The sequence below is a fragment of the Anguilla anguilla genome, chromosome 14 (assembly GCF_013347855.1).
Source record: "Anguilla anguilla isolate fAngAng1 chromosome 14, fAngAng1.pri, whole genome shotgun sequence".
Classification (NCBI taxonomy): Eukaryota; Metazoa; Chordata; class Actinopteri; order Anguilliformes; family Anguillidae; genus Anguilla; species Anguilla anguilla.
In genome coordinates, this window is record NC_049214.1 from 30,167,606 (window position 1) to 30,180,702 (window position 13,097).

A 13,097-nucleotide genomic window follows, 5' to 3' on the forward strand; every position below is an offset into this window, starting at 1 on the left:
CTAGTGTACAAACAGAGAATTGTGCATGTCATTGGGAAAAATGTTCACAATCTCCAGCATTGGGAGGAAAATTATACCATACATTAGAACAGTGGTCATGTTGACTCAGAATTCAGTGTTTCTTTACACAGAAAAAAAAGAGCCAACAGACAGGAAAAAAATGCACTGCATTCTATAAACGCAGATATTCCAAGGTCGTTTTGAAGATCACAACATTGTTTTTATCAGAACGTGAAAGAATCAGTGTAAAATGCAGATTTTGAAATGTCCTTTATTTTAAACTTTTGGCATAACAATGCAATTGCAATTCACAGTTTATAAAAATAATCAAACTCTCACTTGCTACACAGGCTTGCCCTTTCTGATTTTAATGTATTAAACCTCCAATATTCCTCTAATAAGTTTGAACTATTCCCCTTCTAATGTATTACCCCCTCACCCTTTAAAATGATTCCCCCACAGCTGATAGATTTTTTGATAAGGCCCACAGTAAGCCACAGGACCACATAATGCAGCCCTGTGTAATGTCAAGACTCCTGCCCCGCCCTGCACCACCCTGTGCTTGCAGAGTCTGCTCCCATCAGCTGTACATTAAGCACATGAAGTCCTCTGATGCAGCAGCTGCGTAGCTCAGCAGCAGGACTGCAGAGAGAAAAAGAGTGTAATGGTGGCAGGGAGAGGATGAGCGAATACTTCCATACTTTTGGAAAAGACCGTTACATGACTCAGTAGGGAAGGTGATACTTAAACCAACCAAAAGGGGGCAGCAGAGTTCAACAGTCACATTGAGACTGATCATCTCACAGCATTTCTGAACCTACATTCAGTGATCCAGACAAGCAAATGCTTGCTATTATAGTGTCTCCATCGTTATCCCTTATATTACCGCTTCACATAAATTGCAATATCAGTCCTTGTCCTTCAGTTCTTGCGTGTTCACAATCAAAGCCCTCTCTGCCCTGTTTTTGTTCCCCGGCAAGACAGACTGCAGAGTGACAGAAGATAAGCTACTGACTGGAGACCCTCCTTGAGACAATGTCTGTATCCAGTGGAAAAGCACACACAATTTCACACATGAAGAGACACGTATGCCCACAGAACTCCAGAAATGTGCTGACCGTGTCCCCAACAAGCACAGAAATAGGGCAATTGTGCACAAACGCACACACACTAGCACACACACCAGAAGGCCAAACAGCAGCTTATATCACATGACACTCCAGGTCGCCATAGACGTCTCTCCTGACGTCAGACGCCAGCGTTTTGGGCTGAATGCAGTTGTTGATGATGGCCGAGTTGTGAAGGGCAGGAGGAGAGAGCTGGTGACTCAGATGTCTGAGCACGCTCCCTGGTGTTAAAGCCGCACGCAGTCACAGGGCAGAGGTGCCAGACTGTCCCATCAGGCGACTGACTGAGGACAGGAGGCTTGATGAGATGGGGGCAACCCTGCTGTCTGTAACAGACTCTCAGAGGGGAGGCCACCGGTAATTATGCACTGCCCTGCAGGCTGCTGGTCAAGATGTGGATTCAATATTTATGTACGCACACACACACACACACACAGACACACACACACGCATACGCATACACACACACACACGTACACACACACACACACACACACCATCCCTCACCAGGAAGGCGGGAGACCATATGGAGCTCTGTGCAACAGCTGAGAAGGTTTCCAGAAAAAATAAGTGTAGTTCGGCATATTCCGAAAAAATAAGCGAAATAAACAAAAACAATAAGGATACCACAGAACAACGTGAAAAGGAGGCATTTGGAAATTTCCATATTTCCATCCAGCTCACACGCTGGGTGCTAATCGACACCCAGTTCATCTCCATGCTAATTACACAGGTACTCCAAAGTCACTTTAGCATAAAGCCAAAATAAGAGAGAGAGAAAGAGAAAGAGAGAGAGAGAGAGAGAGAGAGAGAAAGAGAGAGAGAGAGAGAGAGAGAGAGAGAGAGAGAGAGAGAGAGAGAAAGAGAGTGAGAAAGAGAGAGAGAGAGAGAGAGAGAGAGAGAAAGAGAGTGAGAAAGAAAGAGAGAGTGAGAGAGAGAGAGAGAGAGAGAAAGAGAAAGAGTGAGAGAGAGAGAGAGAGGCAGAGAGAGAGAGAGAGAAAGAGAGTGAGAAAGAGAGAGAGAGTGAGAGAGAGAGAGAGAGAGAAAGAGAGAGAAAGAGAGTGAGAGAGAGAGAGAGAGTGTGTGTCTTTGCGTGCAAGCCTCATGGGAAACTGCTTGACAGACACTTGAAAGCAAAGATTAGCACAGCAGGCAGGCAGCTCAGCAGAAGCCTTGTTCCTAAACGTGACTGTGACACTCCTCCCCTGAGAACTGCAGCGGCTAAAATGCAGGACACCGCTCTCACTGAAAAAGCTGAATATGAATATGAAGAATGAATGGTAGAAATGTATTGAGAGGGTTAGCCTAAGCTAAGGAAAGAGAAAACCGCATCAGCAGTTTTCGAAGACTTTGAAGAAAGGGCTTTGTTGAAGGAATATCTGGAAAATTTCAGGGAATGCTTTTCCTCCCTTAAAAACTGAAACTGGGTGTTGGCTGTAAGTCCTTAAAATAAAATAAAAAACACTTGCTTAAAAACTGAGCTTCCAAAAGTCCTGTTATCAAACCTAATGCCAGACAAAACTAAGAAAATCCTCAAGGCTGCAATCTAATCTGATTTAGCTATTTCTTGTTTATCTAACATTCAGCTTATTTTTTTTACAGACTGAGATTGCCGTAAATGAAATGTCAAAGTACACAAAATATGACGTCCCTAGAAACCTATCGTACACCTCTGAAGTGTGAAGGTAAAGACTGATTCAAAGCCCTTTGACCTGTGGTCTGTAGGGAAGACTCAGGAAGGACATCTGTAGTTAGTCTTAATCACATGAGGATAGTGCCACATGTTCAGTCTGTTAGTGATGAACACACAGGACAAAGAAGAGCACTTGCCTTACAAATTTTCTGAAAATCCCCATACTGGTTTTGAACTCTCCCTCCCCAAAAAAACTGTACACAGCTACGCTGCACTGGAGTTCCTGAAGTCTGAAGAACTGAACAACTTCCTCAATAACGAATTCAGCAGAAACCGTTACAGGGGAATACAGTCTGGCACAGATGCACCTGGTCATTGAGGAGCATGAAACAGATCTGGGGTCAGTGAGAACACGCAGGTCAGGGCTGAGCACGTGCTAAGTGAAACAGCTGGGTCACTCAACACCCTAATTCACATGATCCTCATGAATAAGCAATGAAGTATTGGGATGGTAATTGATTCATGCGCAGTTAGCCTAGCCTCAAGAAATGGACATAATATAACAATATTAATGATAAACTGATCCATTATCGAAACACGGCATCCATAATAAAGACAGGAGGCTTTGAAAATATCTGAATCCCATTTAGGGCCAATGGTGCTAACGCTGACAGCAACAACAAAACTGCCACTACTTTTACTGCTACCACAGAAACATAAGCATCATCATTTTCACAATCATCATCATGCAGGCCTTTTGTGAAGTAAAGAAAAAAGCATCATTTATCATAAAGAAGCTCCCCTCACCCACTAGCACAAGAGCACACACACACACAAGCACACTCACACACTCTCTCTCTCAGCCCTATTATCAGAGTAGGGTTGTGTGCTGCAGTTGCCGTAGCAATGGTGCACGCTCTGTTTATGCTTTTGTCTCCAGTTCCTAAGAACAGCTGCTAGAGCACCAGGGGAACTTAGGCCCCCCAAAATCTCCCTCTCTTCTGCTCTCCTTTCTCCTTTTCTTTCCTCTACCTCCTTTCCTCTGAATTTCTCTCTCGCTCTATTCGGCATCTCAATCCTGCCATTCTCCCTCTCCTCAGCATCTACCTCTTCCCTCCTCCTCCCTGCCCTAAATATTCTACACTCTTCAAACATCTGTCCCTCCTAGATCATTTAACTTTTATCTGGCTCCACATCTGTCCTTCTCCATATGTCTTTCAACATCACCCTCTCCTCCACCACCTCTTCCTTCACCTTTCTCCATCCCTCTCTCTCCTGCATGTCTCTCTGCAGTGCTTAAACTCTTACATCTCCAACCTTCAACAGTAATGCTGCAATACTCAGTCTCTCAGTCTTTAACAGTAATGCTGCAAAACTCAGTCTCCCAGTCTTTAACAGTAGCTTGACTGCATCAGTCTATAACAGCAACTTGACTGCAACGCGCTGTCTCTCCAAGGAAAAGCAGCATAAAATTGAACTTCTGCACCCAAGCGTCCCACCTGGGAATCAAACTGGTGGCCCTACGATTGCAGTTAAAGCCCATTCGGCGATCAAAGATCCCAGCCGTGTCACAGGGGGCCCATTAAAAACAACCCTGAGGCTGGAGAGGCACTCAGGAGGATCCAGGGTGTGCCAATAATGGGAGAGGCTAATGACCACAGCTTGCACTTCACGGGACTCTAATTTGGTGAAGAACGTTAATTCACAACCTACTATTTTGAGGTGGCAGCTTCCAAAAGTCTTCCCATAGAGAGCATAATAATCATATTAAATTTCAATTTTTATAAGGGGAAACAACAGCACTGAATGGAACACACCAGTGAGGTTCTCACACACACTATGATCTTCACAAAAGAACAGCCAACTGCCATCAAATTCTAAAAGCAGAAACGACTGACCGTCAACTATTTGGACTTTTGCTCACATCTCGAATGAACAGAAGCATAAAGCAACATAACAGCTGTTAAGGCTCAACATGCATGTTACTGCAGATGGTATCTACTTAATACTGCACTGCATCTCTAGCAACCATGTCTCCATTGGTCTTCATTAAAGGGCTAGGATTTAGAGCAAGTAGCTCTGTTTCAAAGAAACATAAACAAAAGCTTTGCTGATAAGACTAGAAAGCTATAATGAATCTTTCACAGAGGCTGCATGTAATATCCCTCTCAAAACATTAGAAGTTATTTCAGATGTTTTTGGAGAGCCAAGCAAAAGCAGGCTGCCAAAAATAATGTTTTCTTCTTCCAATTGATGAATCTACTTTTGAAATATAGAACGCCGTGTAACGGAGCGAACCCTCCGTTCCTGCTAGGACACTATTTTTTAAAAGGAACGGGTTTTTACTGTGCATCCGCTTATGGTAGCGGTTGTTCGACGTGAGTCGGCTGCTTTCATAAGTGTGGTGTGCACCATTTATGTTTGCCGGTTTGTCAATTCAAACACATTCGCTACAGTACATTTGTTCACCACCATAATGTACTGCAAATAACTTGAAACTACACATCTGGTTTCAAACATTAAATTGATTTATTTTAGTATAGCACCAATAAACACAATGTTCAAACTGTAATGACGTAATCCGAACGTCACGATTCCGCGCAATTTTATTGGAAGCGCTGGACAAGAATTGGCTATTTTAGACGAGGGGAGACCATTAAGTGTATTCGGTAATATTTTCGAGTCCCCAATTAGATATGTGATTATTAGATATAAAGTAGCGACTGATGGCAGTAGGTGGGTGTAATTGCATAGGTACAATTAATGTGCTGATTCTTCTGTTTGGTATATAAATGTTTTTATTATAGTTGGGGGCACTTTTGTAAATAAAACATCCCACTTGGGTTGCACAGGTTTGAGTCTCATCGCCAAAGTTCACTGTACAATCCGCCAACCGACCATTCTTGACACACACGGTATGGACCGATTTCATATAGGTGTGTTCTCAAAACATAAGGCTAGTGTTCTTTCTGTTCTCTCTCAGATTTTTATACTTCACATTTAAAAAAACACTTCTCTCTGAAACCTGCTCAAAATTAATGACTTCATATCACACGGTAGATACACAGATGTTACATTTTATAAGAATAGTACTTATTTTCAGTAGAACTGCAGTGGTAAGCCTAATCATATTATAATGTACAGTAAACTTTGGAAAGCATTGGCACAAAATATTTTAAAACAGGAACTAGCCTATAAGCTCATATCAATATACACAAGCTTTACAATTACACTTTGTACACATTCTGTAACTCTCAAGTGTTCAGAAATGTACCTATCCTTAAGTTCACAGGTTACCACTTTCATATTCAGGTTCTGCTCTTTTGTGCGACCAAAATCAACCAACTGGTTTGACCGATCACACAACTAGTGTAAGAATACCTGTGACTCCAAAAAGACCAGAGGGCACATCAAGGAGTAGGCTATCATCCACTGGTGGCCAAGGATAGGCTGTCTGTGGTCACACGCACACACAAGGGGGGTGCTGGAACAGGGCAGGGTGGGACGGCCATGTGGGACAGAAGGGTGATACGTTTTTGTGTACCTCAGGCGGTCCATCTGTCCGTCTGTCAGGCAGTGAATGGGAAAGGGGGATTAAGGGCGCTGCCAGAGTACCTGGGAGTGAATGAAACAGATTACCTCCCTACTGGATGTAATTGAGCTTTCTGTGGAGGGGGGTTTATTGTTTCCATTATAATTTATTATGAGGGTCACCAAGCTAAATCGAGCTGAATTGGCACAGGTTGCCCAACAACTGCACAGAAAAGAGGCTCCAAATAGCCCACGGCCGGAAAAGCAGACTCATCTGGCCTGTCAGGCTCATACTCTTACAGTATTATAAGCCTGACCAGGTTGTTCAAAACCTGACAGCACTATGAGCCTGCCCAGGTAGCTAATAGCCTTACAATACTATAACCAGGCTCCTGCCACTTTGATATAAGATATGCTGAATTAAACTTCCATGCACTTGCTTTTGCTCTCCCAACCAAGAATTCAACACTTGGTTTTACAAAAAAGGGAGAAGACACGGAAGACCTAAAGGTCAGCCAATTAGATGTCCCCAGGTCAGTAAATATTAGCCCTTTGAAGGCAGGTGTTTAGCAAACAGCCATGAGCGTTGTTAAGTGGTCACTATGAAAGTGGCTCTTCACAGTCGGCCAACTGGCAATTGGGTCGTCATAGATACAGTGAGCAGGAACCCAGTCAGCAGTGTTGCCAGACTCAGCAATTTTCCACCAAATGGGCTAGTTTTTTTCCACATTGGGCTAGAAAAAATAGCTATTTTTGAAAAGGTGATTTGAAAATGTGCTGCATCTTTTCTTGGCCAACAAATACAAATACAAAGTTCAGCATCATCATTGTTCAGTGTCCCAGTCTCCTTTCACTCCTCACAGTTTGAACTGACCATCCTAGAACACTCATTTTGTAAAAGCCTGTATTTTGTGGTTTGTATATTTTTGTTTTTTCTTTCATAAACCACAAGGTTTGCATCACGCCTCAAAAAAGATCTCTAGTGATAGTATAATAATTTTTTATATTATACTATATTATTTTTTCCCCCTGCATATTCAAAGAAACTCATATGTCAAGATAAACCCCAACACTACATATCTGTGATACCAGAGCTGTATCTGTCATGCCCTCAGTCCATAACTGTGTCAGCCACACTGAACCTATCTGTCACCACAGGAAGCTGACTGAACTGTGCGACAGCCTCACCCTCAGTCTTAGGCCTCGTAATGTGTTCTTTCAGAGTGCGTCAGTTCTCCAGGTATGCTCAGGGAACAGCAATGCCTCTCTGGAATTCAGTGGGCGAAAGCGGGTTCCGGTTTCGAGCATGCACTCTTTACACAGAAACACAGAAACACATGTACGTGTGTGTGTGTGTGTGTGTGTGTGTGCGTGCGTGCATGCATGCGTGCGTGTGTACTGCAGCTCATGTTGCATAAGGTTGAGCCTCTCCACTCAGCTGAGACCTGCATGTTTGTGGGCGGAGTCTGGAATGCCAGCCTGCTCCCCTCCTGACCCCACAGTGTCGACCCAACAGAACAGACGTTGCCAGAACACAGCATTTAATTTGTCCTCCTCCAAAATACTGAAGCTCCCACCCCCACGAAAGGAAACTAAGGGGGTGCTCCAAGACAGACATGGTATGCTATGAATGCTAAAATGATGCTGCTGCACATCAAGGACAGACTGTAAATGTTAAAGAGGATCACAGTACACAGATGGCTGGTGCTGAAAGGGAAGTGAGGGAGACTGCAGTGCTGAGTTTCAGGCACACCGTTCCTGCGATGTGCTTTGGGGGGGGGGGGGGGGGGGGGGGCTCTTGCCTCACCAGTTTCTTTGGCAGTGTGCGTTTTCACTTTCACTTGCAGGCACATGTAGTGAGTAAACACCATCCTGACTGTGTGTGCATACATGTGTGCGTGCGTGTGTGCATGTGTGTGTGCATGTGTGGAAACACCTCCCAAGGAGTGCTCCAAATTATAGTTTTTGTCAATATGTTGTTCAACCTAATGTTAACAGAACGTTCTGCCAAATGAAAATTCCCAGGAAGACAAGGGCTGCATAAACCACCCCTGCAGTTCTTATAAAACGCTGACTGATTACAGATATTTTCAAAATAAAGCACCTTCCACTATTCACCAACATTTTCACCAAAATTCAGAAGAATTATTCCTTCGTGTGATTGCGGGTTGTTAACAACCTCTCGCTAAAAATTCTCAGGGATCTACAGCAGTTTTTACATATTTGGCCCTGGTCTGCACTGACTAACACTGCATGTGTCCTTTCAGATATCAGAGCAAGTTTAAGGTCTTTTTAATGTTTCTCTGAAGTAATTCAGTAAGTGTTTTAAAAATGAAAACTGGACATTCTTGGCTCTACATACCTCACATTCACCAAACACCAGTCACTCAGGAGTTCAAGGTGCTTTCCAGTGAACCACTTAGGCTACAGGTGTTTCTGGTGAAGTAGTTATAGGTGTTTTCCGGTTATTAATAACTGGCCGCATTAACAATCCAAATAAAATTCTTGAATAGAAATAACAAACAGAAATGTTTTTTCCAGTCCATTACAGCAGGCACACAACTCCCACATGGTTTACAATGAAATGAACAGCATACACTTGTTAAGTGATGCCAGCATTCAACAGTAACCCCGTAGAGGATATACAATTGCAAATTCAACAGAAATAGACACCAGGGGGCTGAGGAGTTCCTACAGCACTAGTCTGGAGATGCTGCCCCAGCAGGACAGACCTCTGCCCGCCCCGCGAAATTGAGATTCAGCCGGAACGGCACGAGGGGGAGGAACCGGGAAACCGTGCGGAATTCCTCCGGTGTTACTCAGCGGTTTCGAGGCGATCAATGGCATGCCTCGCATAGTTCAGCTGGCTGGCTGGCCGAGAGCAGCGCGTGTGTCTCTGTCTCCCATGCAGCGGCCTGGGACTGCGGTGCATGTCAAGCATGCAGCCTTGAGTGACACCCCTGCGACAGGCTTTCCTACGAAGGTTACGCACAACTAAAATTGCCCACAAAGGTGTGTCTCTAACTCTCCTTTTTTTCTTTTTTTGGGGTATCGCTTTCAAAATCATTCATAGCTGCTTTATGTGTTGTTATACTGAGCATGCTTTAAAGTGAAACCCTTTTCAGTTTTCCTAATGCGGAGGTATTTGTTTAGAAGTGATTCGTAGAAGCTTTCTGCAAAATTTTACTGCGCATCCTTAAAAAGTTAAACCTTTCTCAACATTTATTATGCTAAGGTCTTGCTTCACAATCCACACACAGATCCTTAATGCATCCTACTGTATCTACTTTAAAGCGAAACCAGTTTCAGCTTCACTAAAGCTAAGGTATAATCTGTATATATGCTAATTGTAGTAGTATGCTGGTTAAAGTAAAGCCATTAACACTCATAATTTGAGGTATGGTTTTCTGAACAATTTATGGCGCACCTTTTATACGAGATATATTGAGTGCCATTGTAACAGGAGTCAAGACTCCAGGGCTCTGGCAAAGCCTTCAGAAAGCACTCCTTCTAAAGGGCTTCATTTCACTGTATAGAATTTTAATCAAGAATTTCTGAAGCAATACTGGAAGTGTATGATTGTTTTAACTATGGGTATTCTTCGTCTTCATTCTGTATCATCAATGTCCGTTATTGTATTCTTTCCCGTATTCATTGAGCTGCCCTCTTGGCTACTTAAGGGTTGTAAAATGGATTCTGTATCTCAGTGGGACCTGGTTAAATAAAGACTAAAGGAATAATATTCACAGCACTGACAAACAATCATGCACTCAATCAACCAATCAGTCCACTAATTAAATATTCTATTATCCAATCAAAAGGGAAATCATTCAATTACAGTGCAGTCAATCAAAAGTATGGCAGTTGGCATAGCAGAGACACAACAGCACAGTACATTCCAAAGAGGGGAGGGGGTAGGTGGATACGGTTCAGGTACTATGAAATAGCTCACTGGACACACCATTGTGCACTAAAGTACAATAATATAAGACATTCAGCTGTCCAAAAACCCATTCAGAGACCGATTTCTCATATGACTGGTATAAAACTCCTGTACGAGCCTGTTCTCTGGTCCATTGAATGACTAGTAGCCTATTCTAGACTCCAGGATCTGTGCTGTTAGGTTAATCAAATTTTTTTACATAATTGTTCAAGTCAAGCAACAATCGTAACGGAACTGCGGTCAAAACAACTTCATATATATTTAGAGTGACATAAACAAACAAGCCTAACCGGCGAAATCAACATATACATTAAATAAAACTGAAACTAAAACTGGCCGAAGAGTTTATTTTCTGTCAATGTGCCAAAAAAAATGAACGAAAATGAGTTGAGACGACGACAGATCTCTACATCACGGATTATCCGATGTTCAAAGCCAGCCAAAGCAGCAGCGGCTATTCCTGCGAAAACAGGACCTAACCATTCACATCACACTTCTGCCGAGGAAAATAACATTCTCATCTGATCATTATTTCTTTGTCAAGGGTTTAATCCCAGGACTTCACCATTACGCCCAAGAGTACATCGTTCGTCCGCATCTTTCTGGCTACAGACGTAGACCCACGGTCCAATGTATCTCGCGCAGTCTACGGCACAGCCTATTTTTATACGGTCTATGGGTACAGCTGACAGAGTAGGATGTCGCGCGCCTTAAAATGCAGACGGCATGCCTTAAAATGCACCCTACGCGAGGCTGTTCCAAATCTTGTCAAATATTTAATAAGAAAATAAGACATTTCAAAATTGCACGGTTCTATTATTTCGCATGCGCAAGAAAAAAACAAACTGTCATGCTCATCAGGTTACAACCGCATATTTTTTTTACTATTTTCAACTAGCAACGTGCTGCATTTGCAATAAATACTGTTCCGGATCTTGTCAGATTCCACTGTACATGCGTGTAGCATTATAGACTATTATTGCTAACACATACATAATTTTTAAAGACGCGACATGCTGATGTATAGGCTAGATAATCGTAAAACAAAGCAAAACTAAGTTTCAGGGATGTATTCATTTAACGGCTGGAAGACTAAAGGTAAATCCCTGCGACTGTGATACAAATGCAAATTAGGTTAATCCACCCCTGTACTACTTGTGTCCTGCCGAACCGCTCCCGTAAAGTGACGCAGGCTAATCGCTAGATGTTTGTAGTGTCCTAGTGCGCATAAAACATAAATAGATTTCACAAAAATGCTTCTGCTGTTGTACGTGTCTGAAGCAAAGGTTACACAATTACCTTCCCAATAACGTGGGTCAGTCCTTCCAGAAACCGGCCAGGACGAACCTCTGCCCGCCTAGCAAAGTCTGGATCAGTGACAGCCGGTGGAAGAAAGACACTCGGAATAATCAAGCTGTATTCTGTGATTTGTGCTCCATAAATTACAGCTATTTCAGTAGACACGTATTCCTTAAAGTAAACGATCAGAGCGAGTCCGATGCAAAATCGATCCGAGTCAGGGACATGTTATAGCCTACGCTCCATCCACACTGCGCATTTGATACTGTGGTGTTACGCATATAAAAAATAAACATAAGGAAAACATAGATACCTTAAATCCTAAAGTGGGCAGTACCGCCAAATCCCAGACGGCCTTCACACAGTCCTTCCCATGAGAAGGCACAACCAACCGCGGAGTTAATTATCCAGGTCTAACGTGTAAAGTGTCAATCAGTGCGCAGGTGCTCACTTCTCGCGTCACACCAGCCTTGCCGTGCTTGAGTGACGTTTATGCTAATATTTACCCACGTAACGTGTTGCGCCCGCAAGCACATGCTTGTGTGTATGTTTTTACAGGAAAACAACAAATTGAAACCATTGTTTACAAATGTTCAAAACACAAAAGATACTGCGGCGGTGTGGTTTACAAACGACAACGTAGACATCATCTCGCAATTCAGCATAACTTCGTCTAATTTGAGAGAAGCCAAGTAGATCTATTTTATCTACTTGGCAGTAATTCTTTTGGGGCTGGTTGAAATCACACAAACACGATGCACCCAAATACCGACCAAAAAAAAAATCTGACGAAATCTTAAAACAAATAGGGACATTCAGAAGTTTAAACTGATGCGCCTAAAAATAAGATTTAAATTTTCATATTTTATTATAATACTATTGTATTCATGGAGGAAGAAAATACATTTTATAATTCCTAGGGCGTATTAAGCGTCACTTGCCCGTTTAAAATGAAGACTAATCAAAACAGTTTATGACTGAATATCAACAGCAACAAACAGAAAACACGTCGCATGAGGTCTGCGGTAGGCTACGTCAAACAAAGGCGCTCATAGTTTTTTGTCTTTTCCAGGCTAGTGTTGGTTATATTAACTTGACTTAGACACAGCACGCCAACCCTTTTTCGTATTAATGCACATCCATGACTAGAATTTACAGATCTGTGCGAAACAAATTGAGAAATGTAACACTACGTATTTTTTAAGGAGAGCAATGCGCCACACGAATAAAGACTGCGCCCGGGCCATCATCTAAGGCTGAAGGGTACATTAAATAATTAGAATGGCCTTCCCACATCTGCTGCAGCTGAGACTCCAAAAAAGGTGACCGCTCCATATGTCGACTTCAACAGGGACAGCACCTGCTGCTGATGATGACACAATGTACAATCTAGTTTTTTTTTTTTTTTTTTTTTGAGGGAGGAGGGGGGGTTATGACCTTGAAAATCCCCAAATTACAGCTCTAGCTTAAGGTACCAGCTTTGGGGAAAGTAAAAGAATAACTAAAACTGAATAGCCTACGTTCTGAAAAGCAAAAGCAGCTATTTCAGAAAACCTCCAATTTA

At 42.7% G+C, this 13,097-nt stretch overlaps 1 protein-coding gene across 3 annotated transcripts in view; it reads right to left on the minus strand.

The window, feature by feature from the left end:
- Nucleotides 1–12,156, minus strand: part of LOC118212335 (ras-specific guanine nucleotide-releasing factor RalGPS1-like) — a 123,065-nt gene extending 110,909 nt beyond the window's left edge. Inside the window, exons 1-2 of one of the 3 annotated variants that reach the window (XM_035390099.1) lie at nucleotides 11,847–12,156; nucleotides 11,534–11,601 (exon numbers count right to left, since the gene is read on the minus strand). The gene's annotated coding sequence lies outside the window, so the exon portion shown is untranslated. The remainder of the gene's footprint in view (nucleotides 1–11,533; nucleotides 11,602–11,846) is intronic. The other 2 variants (XM_035390100.1, XM_035390098.1) reach the window with 2 other exon arrangements.
- Nucleotides 12,157–13,097: the final 941 nt, after the last annotated feature.